The sequence below is a fragment of the Carettochelys insculpta genome, chromosome 13 (assembly GCF_033958435.1).
Source record: "Carettochelys insculpta isolate YL-2023 chromosome 13, ASM3395843v1, whole genome shotgun sequence".
NCBI lineage: Eukaryota > Metazoa > Chordata > Testudines > Carettochelyidae > Carettochelys > Carettochelys insculpta.
This window is the reverse complement of record NC_134149.1, coordinates 25,010,331-25,024,957: the sequence shown is the minus strand read 5'-3', so window position 1 is coordinate 25,024,957 and position 14,627 is coordinate 25,010,331. Positions and strand designations below refer to the sequence as shown.

General features: G+C 49.6%; 1 protein-coding gene across 2 annotated transcripts in view; it reads right to left on the bottom strand.

Annotated features, from left to right (window-relative positions):
* The window catches only part of STARD8 (StAR related lipid transfer domain containing 8), a 109,584-nt gene extending 97,034 nt beyond the window's left edge, over positions 1 to 12,550 (bottom strand). The window contains exon 1 of one of the 2 annotated variants that reach the window (XM_075008206.1): positions 12,422 to 12,550. The gene's annotated coding sequence lies outside the window, so the exon portion shown is untranslated. The remainder of the gene's footprint in view (positions 1 to 12,421) is intronic. The other variant, XM_075008203.1, reaches the window with a different exon arrangement.
* Between the last annotated feature and the right edge of the window lie 2,077 nt (positions 12,551 to 14,627).

Sequence of the window (14,627 nt, the reverse complement as noted above, 5' to 3'; positions counted from 1 at the left end):
TCAAAGATTTGGAGATATGCGCCCCCCCTCCCCTTTTCCAGAACCACTGACACCGAAGAGAAACCACACTGGACAGGGTTAAAGGCGACTATTCAAATATGGGAGAACCTCCAAGGGGCTTAAGAACATAAGGGCAGAGATGGAAAAAGTACCCCAAAAGTTACTTGAGTAAAAGTACAACTGCTTGGGGAGGGATGTACTTAAGTCCAAATCACCAGTGTCCGCCTGGAAAACTACTTGAGTAAAAGTACATGCACACATTGGGTCTTGATTGTACTCCAGTATCCAGATGTGAAAGCAGCTGCACTTTTATTCAAGTAAATTTTGGGGTACTTTTTCACCTCTGAATAATGGGTTCAGCCTCACAGCCCCCTTGGAGGGGGCTCAACTGACAGATCAGAAATGAAGGCAAAGTCACCTGTCAAAGGTCACGCTACTGAACAGCAGCAGCACTGGGACTGGAGCACAAAGCTGACTCCCAGCCCCGCCTTTCAATCACAAGATCACCCTCCCTCTCTTAATATTAAGAGATTCGCTTTCCCCAGGCCATATGCGTAAGGACACCAGAAGCAAATCTTGAACTCAGGGATTCCGGCGTCCACTCAGTATTCCGACTCCCACAGCAGTGTTCCCTGTAAGCCGAGTGCTTGGGCAGCTGCCCAGAAGAGAGTCAGGTGCCCCCCAGCTGATTGGCAGAGCTCCCACAGCCAGCAGCATGTGTTTCTACTGGTGGTGCACCTCTGCACATGCCTTGGTGCACAGAACAAAAATTATTCTGCGCATAGATGGAAAAAATTAGAGGGAAGATTGATCCCAAGTTGCAGGGATGTGGAATGTCAGAGATGGGATGAGGGGGAGGAGCTGATCTGTGCTTAACTCCGGTACTGTAGCCTGTGAGGAGGGGGAGGAAAGGCTACACCAGCTCAGAAATGGGTAAGTGGGATCCACAGGTAAGATGGGGGAGAGGGAAGACCTGCTCCAGCTCTGGCTGGACTGTCACCACAATCAGGAGAAAAAGCATTTCGTGGGTCCAGGCCTGCAGCAGATGGTGGAGGCAGGAAAATGTAGCCACTATTCGTAGCCTAGGCGGACTCAGTGAGAGCAAGCACAGAGTGGTAAAGCCTCACCACAGCCCAAGGGGAGCTCCCTTCGCTTCCTGTCCTTCCATCTTGCATTCTAGGATTGATCCACTGGGCCCAGCCTGGCAGAGCGGTAGGCAGCACGCAGGATTCACACGAAGAAAGCTGAACCCCCCATGCTTTGCTTCAAACTTCCTCAACCAAAGTACAGGCCTGGAGCCTTACGCTTGCACCTGCCCTGCAGGTGGGGGGTCTTTATAGGAACTCAGTGTCATTCTATAGCAGTCAATTTGCTGAGCAGGAAATCTCCTGCTGGCTTCCAGACAGTATTCCAGCCATCAGACCCTTAATTCCCTCCTCCTATGCCCCAAGTGCATCATCCCACATGAAGAACACCATTCCCAAGGGGCAGGGCTTACACACCCCATCCCTCGTGACAGGCTGCCCTTTCGCGTTAGCGTAACAAACACTCCTGGGCTCCAGCCACGAGGCTGTTGAAATGGGCGCCTGCTCCCGTCAGCTCCAGGACCTGCCAGCTACAAAGGCCAAGTGCCTTGAGCTGTCCCACAGATGCTGCAGTGCAAACAACCATCATACATACACTCAGCGGCCGGGGAAGCTGGGACTCTCCTACTCAAACAGCACATGGAGCCTGATGGCTCCGGACTCCAGTGGAAAAAGTGCTCGGCCCAGAGGAGGATTTCAAACTTTTTCCACTCCTGTTCTCCTTCAAAATGGGACCCACGGGGGCGGAGGAGGGGCAGGAAATATCTCTGAGACACCAAACTATAAAAAGGAAGTGAGGAGGGGAGGCGCCAAACCAGCCAGCTCAACACACACCCACTCCTGTTTGCATTGCAGAAGGCCGGCCTCTGGGATGCTACTGAGGTGAGATGCTGGGAAGAGAGTGGGGGGAAAAACATACACCGCACGCTCCCCCTCGCCAGGCCGATGAATGGGCAGCATTGAGAAGCCTCACGCACAGGGCGATATTAATAGTTCATAACACATAACTGAGGAGCGGTGGCAAGCCCCAGGGCCCTGCCTGGGCCAGCCCTGCTGCTGAAACAAGGAGGCCAGTGTGCGTGTGTGCGCACACACAGGGGGCCGGGGACTCAACAACGCACATGGCTGGAATTCCTTCAGCTCCCAGAAAAGGGATGGGCGGGGTTGGGCACAGATGTGGTGGACAGACTGGCGGGGGCACGGGAGGAAAGGAAAGAGAAAGCAAACTTGAGGCAGCAGCAGCGAAGGAGCGGGGGCTGAGTCCAATAAAGAGCTATATGGATTTGAAAGGTCTAGGCACCGAGGAAGGTGAGCAGTTGTTCAGAGTGCCCCACAGGCCTGTCACTAGAAACAATGGGTAACACTGAACAGCTTAGGCTGAATTCTGCTGAACTGTCCCCCAAATGGTAGGCGGGAACCACATGGCTTGAGACAGTCAAAACTAGACAGAGTTCCAGCAGATCCGCTCCAAGGCTACATCTCCACCCCAGCACTTTGCCTCCCCATCACAGCTTTGATGTAGCAGTGAGAGCAGGGGACTGGGAATCAACCTGCTGTTCATTCTTTGTGTGCCTTTGGATGAGTCATCTTGGTTTTCTAGGTCTCAGCTTCCCACCTGTAAAATGGGGACAGACGCAGACCTGCATCCCCAGGGGCTGTGAGGCATAGGCAGTGTTTTAAAAGCATTCCCAGATCCTTGGGAGGAAGGCACAAGTGATGTGCAGAGCAGTAATTATCCAAGGAAGGTTTGAACCTCGGTCCGAACATCCCTAAACTTTGGGGTCGGGTCACCATCCAAACCCAGATAGGGATCTCAGTCATGTAGCTGGCCAGACTACGGTCCGACTCAAATACCGCTGAGCTTCAGAGCGAAGAGGCAGGGGGCTTCCAAATTTGAATCTAGGAATTAATCCTGTGTCTCGGGCCCGTCTCTGTTACTAATAAAATAGAACAGTCAGGTAGGGGATGAGCATGAGGCTCAGAGAAGTCTCCGGATCCCTAAGAAAAGGTTATGGAACAGCTGATGTTCTCACAGGGAAGCCAAGATCCCTTTCGGGACTGTATCATTGTGCAACAACAGCCTGTGCAGGTCAGAAATGGATCTGCGGGAACTGCCTAAAAGCTACTCCACTGAGGGAGGCCAAAAGTATCTATACAACGAGTTAGCAGCAGCCTGTCGGGCACGTAAAATATAACGGGCAGGAAGTCCCATCCTGTTGATCCCACTTGCAGTGCGGGGAGCTCTCTTTATCACAAACCTTGCCGCTGTCCTGGCTAGGTGTTTGGAACGATTGCCTACAGGACTAGAGAATCGGATGCCTGGAGAAATAAAGGAAATGCTTTCCAATGAAGAATCTCACAGCACTTTACAAGTGTTATTACTTGAGGCTGCCACCTTCTCTGGGAGGTACATCAGTAACACTAGTTCCACTTCGCAGACTGACAAACTGAGGGACAGAGATGGGGCAAGGCATTTACCCAAAGTCACATAGGAAGACAGTAGCAGCAGAGGCAGAAGTACAATGTGTGTGTCCCAACTCCTACTTTTGTGTTCTAACCACTGTCAAACTCCTCCGCCCATCGCAGAAAGGCTTCCTGCTGGCTTTTAGTACAGTTTCTACCAATAACTGACCTTCAGCTTCCATACGATCAAGGACAAATTCGCTATATTCAAAGGAGGACACGGTCATTATATATCCTGCACATCTAATCCCATTGTCCAGTCTCACTTCCAGTTTTACCAACAAAAGCTCATGACCTAATCAACTTGTTAATCTCTAACTTGCCACAGGACTTCTTATTTGTGAAGCTAGACTTCCCCTCTGAGACTATTTCCCAGTTGACAAGGACACAGTCATGAAAGGGTGCCCTCTTCTGGCCAAGATGCATAATCCGCACTAAATAAAACAGCTGCCAAACACAGAGGTCACAAACAAACAAATCAACAAAAAAAACTTGACGTTCCAGGGGAACCATATCTTCACTCCACTTGGCCACCCACCTTTACAAAGGAAACCAAAACCCATGCTGACATGACAAACCACCCCCCGTCCTGGGAGTGTCATTATCTGGCTTATTTCCTTCTACGGTCAAGGGGACAAAAAAAACACACTACAAAATGTTCAGTCAGGCGTACATATAAAGTTTGGCCACGCGAGATGAAAAAGCAGAAGTGGGTGTTCTGGGCTAAGCTGCTCCACGGGCATCTGTGTTTGGCCTTCATTTACTAAGTAAGCACTACATTTCTGCTGTTTTCTTCTGTTGGAGGACAGACTCACACAGCTACCTCTGTTACTACCCAACAGTTCTTATCATTCATGTTGTGCTACAGGTTGAGCCTCTCTAATCCAGAACTCTCTCATCCAGCAACATTCATAATCCGGCATGATTTTAGTTAGCTGGATGACCACTTATTATGGGTGTGGCCAAATTTCCCATGGTCCCATAAAGTTTGATGACAGCCACCAGCCCTGGCCCTCAACGTTCTGTGCTGTTATTTAGCTGTAATTCACCATTAAGGCTACATTTACACTACAGAGAGCTTTCAAAAGAAGCTCTTCTGGAAGATCTCTTCCAAAAGAGTTTCTTTCGAAAGAGCGCGCCCACACACAAAAAAAGCAGTTCAAAAGAGCAATCTGCTCTTTTGAAAGAGAGCATCCACACGGCCCCCCTTTTTTGAAAGAATGGGCCAGGAATCGAAAAGTCAGGTGGCATGAGGACTGCTCTTCCGAAAGAAGGGCCTCAAGGAGCATCTACAAATGTTTTCTTCCGAAAGAAGGCACTCTTCCTGAAGTGGGGGGGACGAGAGCTTTCAAAAGGAGCGCCGCATTCTTTTGATTTACTTTCAAAAGAATGTTTTTTGGATGTAGACGCTCTGCAGGCTCTTTCAAAAGAACTTGCTAGTCTAGATGTAGCCTACATGTCTTCTAAGAGCCCAGTAAGCAATGGTAAGTGTTGGTAATGTGCTGCATAATATTGAGTTCCCATGGTCCAGCAAATTCTCTTGTCCAGTACCCTCAAGACCTGCCCAGTGCCAGACAAGAGACGTTCAACCTGTACTAACACAGAACAAAGAGTCTCGGAGGGGTAGCCCTGTTAGTCCATAGCTTTACAAATAACAAACAGTCCTGTAGCACCTTAAAGATTAACAAATGTATTAGGTCACGAAGGTAATGAGCTTTTGTGGTTAAGATCCAGTTTTTCAGCTTAGTGGGTCTTACCCACAAAGCTCATTACCTAATATATTTGTTAGTCTTCAAGGTGCTAGAGGATTGCTTGTTATCACAGAACAAAGAGGGTTTCAAGAGAATCCCTGTGTCAACAGAAGATCTAAGGAAGCACAGTTGTATCTGGGCTCCAGTGCTTGTCAAGGCTGCATATCTCCCCCTTCCCCACCCATTTCTGTCTTCCCCCTCAGGGATCTAACTACTGTGCTTAGACATTGCTTAATTTCATTTGCAGCCACATACATACATCTCGTCCTTCTACTTTCCACTGTACTAGTCCCAGTCACAGACATTTCAGAAGCTGGCTTTTCTTTACAAAAATCCACTACGCCAACTTTTATTGTAGCGGTTCCTTGGACTTTTGCATGTCTCCAATAAAGCCAAAGAGACAGACACAGCTGCAAGTAGCCAGGACCTGGAATATAGATGGTCAGGTACATGTGTCACTCTGTACCTGCCAATGGCAGTGTGGCTGGGAAATTTGTTACTGCAAGGGGGACGTGTCTATACCGCAAGGGGGACACAGATAATGTAAGTACCCAGACAGTCAGAGCATAGTGGAATCTGCACCACTGGAGATTTATAAAAGCAGGTTAGATAGACATGTATCAGGGATGATCTAGACAGTGCTTGGTCCTGTCCTGGGGGCACAGGACTAGACTCACTGACCTCTCGAGGTCCCTTCCAGTTCTAGCAGTCTATGATTTCATAGGCTACTGTTCACAAGCAAAGAATGTAAGGAGCCTGCTTGGGTATCATTCAGTTACCGGGGCTCCTAAAAATAGAGTCTTCTACAGCAGGGAGACTTGGAAGCCGGGGGCTTGCTAATAGGATCCTGTGAAATTAACTGGTGTACAAAGTCCTAATCTTGTCCCTTTCTAGCACACACATGAATACCAATGATCTCTCCTGACTTTGATAAGCTCCAGCTCCTCTCTTTTTCCAAACTCTCAGGTCTGTGCTGTGCAGACAACAATATACGTGGGTGTGGGAGTGAGGGGGAACCACGCTTCAACCGAGTTAGTTTTACAACAGTAACGTTCTGCACTTCTACCTCTCAGCGAGGTGGATTTACTACAGTGTCGGAAGAACCCCTTCGATTGGGGTAGCACGTGTCTACGTTACAGAGTTACAGTGGCATCATGGCAAATGGAGCATCTCTAAGGAAGCTATACCCCTAGAGCACCCCCTTTCAATTACTCTCTCTCCTTGAGAGGTCCTCCCTTCAGATACAAAGAGACAGCTTTCAAAGCATGCAAGAGCAATGGGTTTTGCAATACACACTGGCTTTTGTAGAATGACAACATAACATTTCCTTCCCCCAAAAGAAAAGGAAAAAAGGGCAAGAATTAGATTGGGATGGGGAACCTTTTTTGAGTCAGGGCCGCTGACCTGTGGACAGGTCAGTCAGGGGCTAGGGCTATGGGGGCTTGGTGGTAGTAAGGGTGCAAGAACAGGCTGGGGGTGGTCTGGGCAGAAGCAAGGGTGCAGGAGTGGGCTGAGGGTGGGTGATCTAGGCAGGAGGGGGAGTAGGACAGGGGTGGGGTCTAGGTGGCAGGAAGGGTGCAGGAGGGTTTGGAGTGTGGAGCCTGGAAGGGCAGAGGCAAAGTGGGATGGGGAATCTGGGTGACAGGAGGTGCAGAAAAAGGGTGTGAGGTCTGGGCAGGAGAGACGGGTCAGGGAGGGAGGATGTAGCAAGGCAGTGGGAGTGAGGGTCTGGATGGGAGGGGTGCAGGAGCAGTCAAGTGGTAGGGGGTTTGGACAATGGGGGTGCACTTGCTCACCTCTGGATGAACATGGCTCTGCACCTCCGCCCTCTGCTCCCAGGCACAGCCCTCCGTTGCTCTGATTGGCCAGAATTCCAGTCAATCAGAACGACGATATGAAGCCTTTGAGCAGCTGCTATTCCTCTCATCCCCTCACCCCACCCCATCCCGCTTCTTGCTTCTTCAAATTTCTGAGCTTTCAATTTCTGTTTCTCCACAGACTAAAAAGTAACATATGCAGAGAGACAAGCTAGACAGAATTGTCTTTGTTCTGTGCTTATGTGGTGATGGACCTGGGCCACACTGTTTTAGTTAAGAGGAGCTAGTTAAAACATTGTCTTACGACAGACATGCAATGTATAGGGAAGGATAAAGACAGCATAGAAAGTACCAGTGGAGTGGACTAGAAAGCAAAAGGGAAGATGGTATTCAACACACACATAGCCTCCTATATTCCCCCACCCTTTCACCACAAAACATGTGTCACGGCTTCTGGGCCTCAATGGGACCTTATATTTGGGACTATTTTGAAGAAATTTATTCCCTAAATTAAAAAGGAAAAATGTGTCAAGTGTAATCAGCGCCAGAAGATGATACAGGGTTGAGTTGCAAGAAAGAAGCATCATAAGGGAGAAAATGATGTGGATGAAAATATGGATGTGGCTGAGTGAATCAACTGGTTACTAACAAATAATTCACTTTGCAATATATCATGCCTCACGACTCTCTCAATGCCTCAATGTATAGGCGCGATTTGACAAGTAAATTCCCAAACTGCCTGCTGTGTTGGATGTTGCTAGACAAAAAGTTTTAGAATAGGTAATCCTTATAGCTTGTTTAATTAGTTAAATATGATTAGAATCTATCACTTGAGTATACAATACAGGAAGTTGCAGTCAGAGAAATCTAAAGTTGCCAAGCCACTGTCATTTTCTCATTTTATATTACATAATACACGCCCTTATTTTGGTACACCATGGCCACAGATCATAACAGTGATGCCATAAGTCTATTCCCTATTTTACATGAGCCTAATTCTGTTTTTCCAAGAGAGCACCATTCTGTAGTTTTCTCAGAAAACCGAAGTGCCAATGAATTCAGTGGGGCTTACTCCAGAATTAAATGCACTCAGAGCATAATCTTAGCTTTTTTGGTAAATTGTTTTAAATCAATGATTTTCAGGTGATTTAAATCAATTATTTCAATTGCTGTAATCTCACTCAATGCACCCTGACTGCCACTAGGCTCACAAACTGTCCACACAGCAAATACATAAACATAGCCCCTGCAGCAAACAACAGAAGAAAGGAATATTTACTGTTATTTCTTCAATGCTGTAGGGCCAAACTCATCCGTGTGGATTCCAGGGATCAGGCATAAATTTGATCCATTCTATCTCAATTTAATAGGCACCAGGTTCATCCTTCAGCAGTACTGATAACTGCAGAAGCACACCAGGCAGGCCCAGTTACCTTCTTACTAGGCCCAGGGTATTTTGGTGACATGAGGTGATGGGTATTTCAGTGAACTCTCATTGCCATGGCTTAATATGTTGGAAATTCCAGCACTTGCATTTTGATCCCATCCATCCATTTGCCTCCATCAGGAATTAGTCAAGAATCAATTTCCCAGTTTCCACTAGAGTGAACGGGGGAGCGAGGAGACAGACTTACAACAGCATCATTCATAGGATTCAGTTTCATGTAAAAAGGGTCCTGTGTCTTTCGCAGCACACAAGGCAATTGAAGAGCAGCCGTGGATCTCAGCAAAACAGCAGGAATTCAGCTGGGGAATCTGGATTATGCAGCCACTACTGAACCAAAATAAAGTGTCCCCAGCCACTGCAAGAGGGACAAGCTACTGAGTAAAGAGAGAGGAAGCTACTAGCTCAGCCGTTCCTGTTTCAAAAGGCTGAGTGTTTAATTCTGCTCCTGTTCAAATCAAGGGGAAGGGAGATGCAGCCGAATTCAGTGCAAGCTGGCCCTGAAATTCAATACCACCAATAAGAGTCCAAAAGGACTACCAGAGCCTCTAGGCAAGGGGATGGTAAAGAAAAAAGTCCTGTCCAGGAGGCGGGAATTTTGGGAGGGAGGGAAGTTGAGATGAATGTATTGTTCCCAAGACAGTGGGGGATGGCTTACAAGTCTAAGGCAATGTTTGTCAAGCCTGCTCTATGGTCAGGAAGCAGAGTCCATGTTTACCAAGATAAATGAACAGGAACAGCCACAAAGCAGACAAGATGTTGGCTCATCCCACAAAAATCCTTCAGTGGGTGCCGTCTGGTTTGGGAGCAGCGACAGCTTCTGAATACCATATCCTTGATACTGAGCCCTGAAGCACCAGCGCTGAGGTCGTTCCAGAACATGCTCCTGCCCTCTCAGTGCCCCCTCATCACCAGCCAGGGTGGCCCTCACTCCACCATATCATCAGCAGCACCACCTCACACTGAGATTAAAGTCCTAGCACTAAAAAATGATGGGAATCCAACGACTGCAAGACCAAGACTGGAAGTTGCAGGAAAATCAAGGCCTGTTTAAAAATCCCTGTCCCACAGCTTGTAATGCTTTGTCCACTGCTGATAGCCATGTCCCTCACTGTGGGTGTCTGACACACCTCTGGGCCTACACAAGGGGAGCATTAGACCTGTGACACACACGGGATAAATGAAAACATTCTTTCAGGGTCCAGGCACACCACATGCACAGGTTTTATGGATTTGGTTATTTCAATGCATGACTCTTCAGGATCTCCTTATTCTCCTTTCCCATAGCAACTAACAGTTCTCTCCAGGTAAGGAGATTTGCATTCAGTCTCTACCAGAGCATGTCTATGCCATTACCTGAGGGAGTTGCTTGATAGCAACACAAGTGGCTCACTCTCCCCGGGGCTGCAGGGGCAGGTACCAGACACCGACTAGTCCCTAAGCACTAGAGTGCTTGAGAAACAGAAAATGATGTGGAGAAAAATTTCAAGAAGTCTTTCCACTGCACAGGGATCAATATTCCTGTCAGGTTTTGGCAAGTATTTCCCTTGAGTTTTTACCAATACTTTTATTCCAATAATTTTCAAAATCGTCATCAATGGATTTTCAAAACTGTGAGTTTTATTTAAAGGAAAAAAGAGCAGCAGAAATGTACCACTTTAAAAACTACCAAAAATGATTTATTCAGTGATGAGCTTTTGTGGAACAGACCCCCTTCTTCAGATCAGTTTCAGGTGAGTTTTATATATTTGTTTTACTAAAGAATAGGCTTCTAACACACAGTTAAAATTATGTTAAGGGGTTGATAAAAGCTACCTAAAAAAGTCATCGACCATTTCACAAAATACAGATACAACATTGATACTGACAACTGATATTCTAGCAAGTGTCAATTCCAGCCTGGAGCTAACCACATGACTAATGGGAACATTAGTAAGTTTGATAATTTGCCATTAATCAATTAAATGCTCATCCCATACTTGTGATCACTGCAGAAGTTTGTCTCTTTTCTTTCCTCTGCTCTGACACAGAAGTAACAAAGATGTCACAAGAGTTTACAACTGACACCTTGATTTTTATGGAATCGTATTTCAGAAACCATTTACGTGAGTCACATCAGGTTTTCAATACAGCCCCTACACTCAGCCCAGATGTAACCTATGAACTTGAGGCTCAAACAGCTTATTGAGGGGGAAGGGCAGGAGAAGATTTTTGAGCCGAAGTTCTGGGTGCCAACTCCAATTTATTATAAACACTATTCAGCCTTTGCTCTGGAGCAGCTGCCATCACTCCATAGTTATAGCACAGACTCAGGCTACATCACAATGGATGTATCAACCTGACAGTTACGGGAAACTCATTCTAAACGTATTTACAAATGAACAATGTTCTGAAATCCCTCACCACCTAGCACAAGGTAAAATCTGTCACTTCCCACCACCAAACACCTCGCAGGTCACAAGCTGTTTATAGGACAGAGACAGCTTAGCAAGATCAGCCTCCAAGAGAGATTTAAAACCAAACCACAGAATCCACACGCATCTTACCCCACCCTCCCTCTCCCCAGCCCCTTCTCTACCCGCTCAATCACCAGAAATTCTGGGACTTTTCTTTAGATTTTCCTTTCCCTACCGCCTCCCACGCTTTTCAGATGGAAAACATATGGAAATGCGGAGCATGTCCATATCAGACACGTGGCACAGAGAAAAGAGAACAGCTCAAATAGCCTAAAGTCCCTGTCACAGTGGAGGGCCGGGTGGCAGACCCAGGGACAGAGAGAAGAGCAGAGGTAGATAAGGTAGAAGGAGTGAAAGGAAACAGAGATCTGGAGACTGAGTAAGAGAGACAGGGCTGAACTGATGCTGATATGATCCAGAGAAAGCAACTGACAGACAAAGATTCTCCTAGGACAGAAAGAAGGACAGACTGCCATGTAGGGATAGGCACTGGGACAGGAGGAAGGATCAGGCAGATCCTGAGGGATGGGGACAGAGAGACAGACAAGCAGAGTCAGGTAGCTTCTGAGGATGTGGGAGAGTCAGCACACAGAGGGGTTAGAAAGTCCCTGAGGCAGGGAGGACAAAGAATCAGAAAGGGGAACAGGGAAGGACAGACAGATGGCCGAGGAAGGCAAATCCTGAGGCAATGGGAAGGACGGACGGACAGACAGCGGAAAAGTTCAGACAGACATACAGGGAAAGGCAGATCCTCGGGCAGCAGCACATTAGACACTGTGATGGAGGGAGGGACAAGCAGAGAGTCAGGGAAGGCAGGTCATGGGGCAGCAGGAGGATGGACAGATTGGGAAGGCAGATCTCAGGGTTGGGGAAGGAAAGACATGGGGGAAAATGGACATGCAGACGGCGAGGGCAGGTCCTGAGGGCAGGGGAAGGAGGGACTGGCAGACAGAGAAGACAGATCCCAGGGCGGGGGGAGGACACACACACAGAAAGGGAAGGCAGATCCCGTGGCTGGAAAAGGACAGACAGATTGGGAAGGCAGATCCCGGGGCAGGGCAGAGTGTGGACACACAGAGATGGGGAAGACAGGTCCCGGGGCAGGGGGAGGACGGACACACAGACAGACGGGCGAGCGGGCGGGCAGGTCCCGGGGCAGGGAGAAGACAGACAGGCGGACGGGCAGGTCCCGGGGCAGGGGGAGGACGGACGGACACACAGACAGGTGAGCAGGTCCCGGGGCTAGGGGAGGACGGACACACACACAGACAGGCGGGCGGGCGGGCAGGTCCCGGAGCAGGGGGAGGACGGACGGACAGACAGACGGGCAGGTCCCGGGCCAGGCCAGGCGCCGCGCGACGGACAGACGGAAGCACGGACCCAGGACGGGCGCAGCGGGGCTCACCTGGCGCCGGCTCTCGGCCGCCCCCTCTCCGCCCCCAGGGGCAGGGCGCCGCGGCCGCGGCTCTCTGGAAGCGCAGCCGGAGGGAGCGTTTGCTCCAGGCCCGGGGTCGCTCGGGCTCAGCCCGCAACCGGCTGGGGCTCCCCATCGGCGCCGAGTGCGGGCGGGCAGGGCCGGCCGGCCGGCCCCTCCCCTGTTGCTGCTGCCTCTGCCCACGTCCTGCCGCCGCCCGCCAGGACCCGCCCTGGACCCGCTCGGGCGCAGCCTCTCCCGCAGCCCCAGCGCCCCACGCAGCTCCCCGGGGGCGGCCCTGCGCTTAGACCTGAGCAGGAACCGCGGGGGGCAGGTCATGTCCCTCCCCGCCCCCACCGGGCCCGGGGCGGCTGCAACACTCCCGGGGGCCGGAGAGCACGTGAGCCGGGGGGCCAAGCCAGTTCCCGAGCTCCCGCCTGAGCTCGCCACGTGGGCGGGCTGCCAGTAGCGGACTCCCCAGGGCGGAGGGATGGGGGCAAACGCCTGAAAGCACCGATAGGGGGGCACCGTTCGAACTCCCCGTCCAGCCGCTGGCTTGTAGCCCGGCCTCAGAGCTGCGCTCGGGCCCCGCCCTTTGCCTGCCTCTCCCTGGCCCTGGTAACTTGCAGTCGCTGGTAACTTGCAGCCGGCTTCTTTTTTTCCCGGTGTGCGCCCTCAGGGCTGCTGGTGCTTCCTTCTCACTGCAGGATCTCAGCGGGGGAAGCCGAGTCCCGGCCCCCCGTGGTCCCGGCTGTGCTTATCATGGAAGCCCAGGGCCGGAAGGGACCTCAGGAGGTCCAGTCCAGCCCTCTGCCCAAAGCAGGAGCAACCCCAAAATAAATCATCCCAGCCAGGGCTATGTCAAGCCGGGATGTAAAAACCTCTAGGGATGGAGATTCCACCACCTCTCTCAGTAACGCATTCCAGTGCTTCACCGCCTGCCTGGTGAAATAGTTTTTCCTAATACCCAACCTACACGTCCTTGTCTGTAACTTGGGACTATTGCTCCTTGTTCTGCCATCCATCACTACTGAGAACAGCCTCTCCACAGCCCCCTTTCAGGAAGTCGAAGGCTGCTATGAAATTGCCTCTCACTCCTCTGCAAACTAAACAAGCCCAGCTCTCTCAGCTTCTCCTCATAGGTCATGTGCTCCAGCCCCTTAATCATTTTCATTGCCCTCTGCGGAACCTGCTCCAATGCATCCACATCCTTTCTATACTTCCCCAATGCCTCCTCCTCCCACATTGCAGTCAAGCTCTTGCTGCAATCCAATCTCCCCACCCCCACCACATCCTTTCAAGGTCGGTCCTGGTTATATGGGCGAGAGGCTCAAGGAATAGTGAAATGGGGTCAGACTGCATGAGCCAAATACACTGCTCCCACATCACCTCTGCTCCGGCCAGGTCAAACAAGCCGTCATGTAGCACCTTAAAGGCTAACAAAATAATTTATTAGGTGATGAGCTTTCCTGGAGCAGATCCACCTCTTCAGATCTGGAGATATGCCGGGTCAGTATGCCAAGCAAGAACAGGAGTCAAATCCAAATTTTGCAAAGGGCAGCCTCAAGCAAGCATCATGGGGCCACCAGAACAGTGCAAATGATGGATTATTTCTCTTATTATCTCATCCATCTCAAACGGTATTTAACAGTCTTTGAGCTTCTCTGGATACATCCCCACAGAAATTTTAAAAAGTATATTTTGAGTTTAGGGTAACTCAGATTAACAAAACTGTTATGAAACAGCAGCTCACCCTTTTACTCAAGGCAGCAGCAACCCAGACTGAACCCATCTGCATTATCAGTTTGAACTGAGTTGTTAAACCAAATTAAAACACAAGTTGTTATGTTTACACTGCTATTTTAATCTGTGTTTGCTAACAAGTTAAAACCCCATGCATATCTGCAGTGAAGACATATGCTAATATCGCCCTGAATACCAGGAAACACTTCCCAATGCTGAGCTCTCTTAGCCCACTGATGCCTCTCCCAAGGGAGGGAGGGGGAGTCCCAACACTTAGGACATTAGAAACTGGACAGAATACCTTTGTTGACAAGCAGGAGGAGAAGACCAGTTTGGAGCAGATTTTAACCATGTCTGCTGGAATGTTATGGACAACTTTCCGTGGGTTCCATCTTTCTTCATTTGCAGACCCCTAAAAAAATTCAAATGGAGGAACAGAGCCATTTGGAAATCT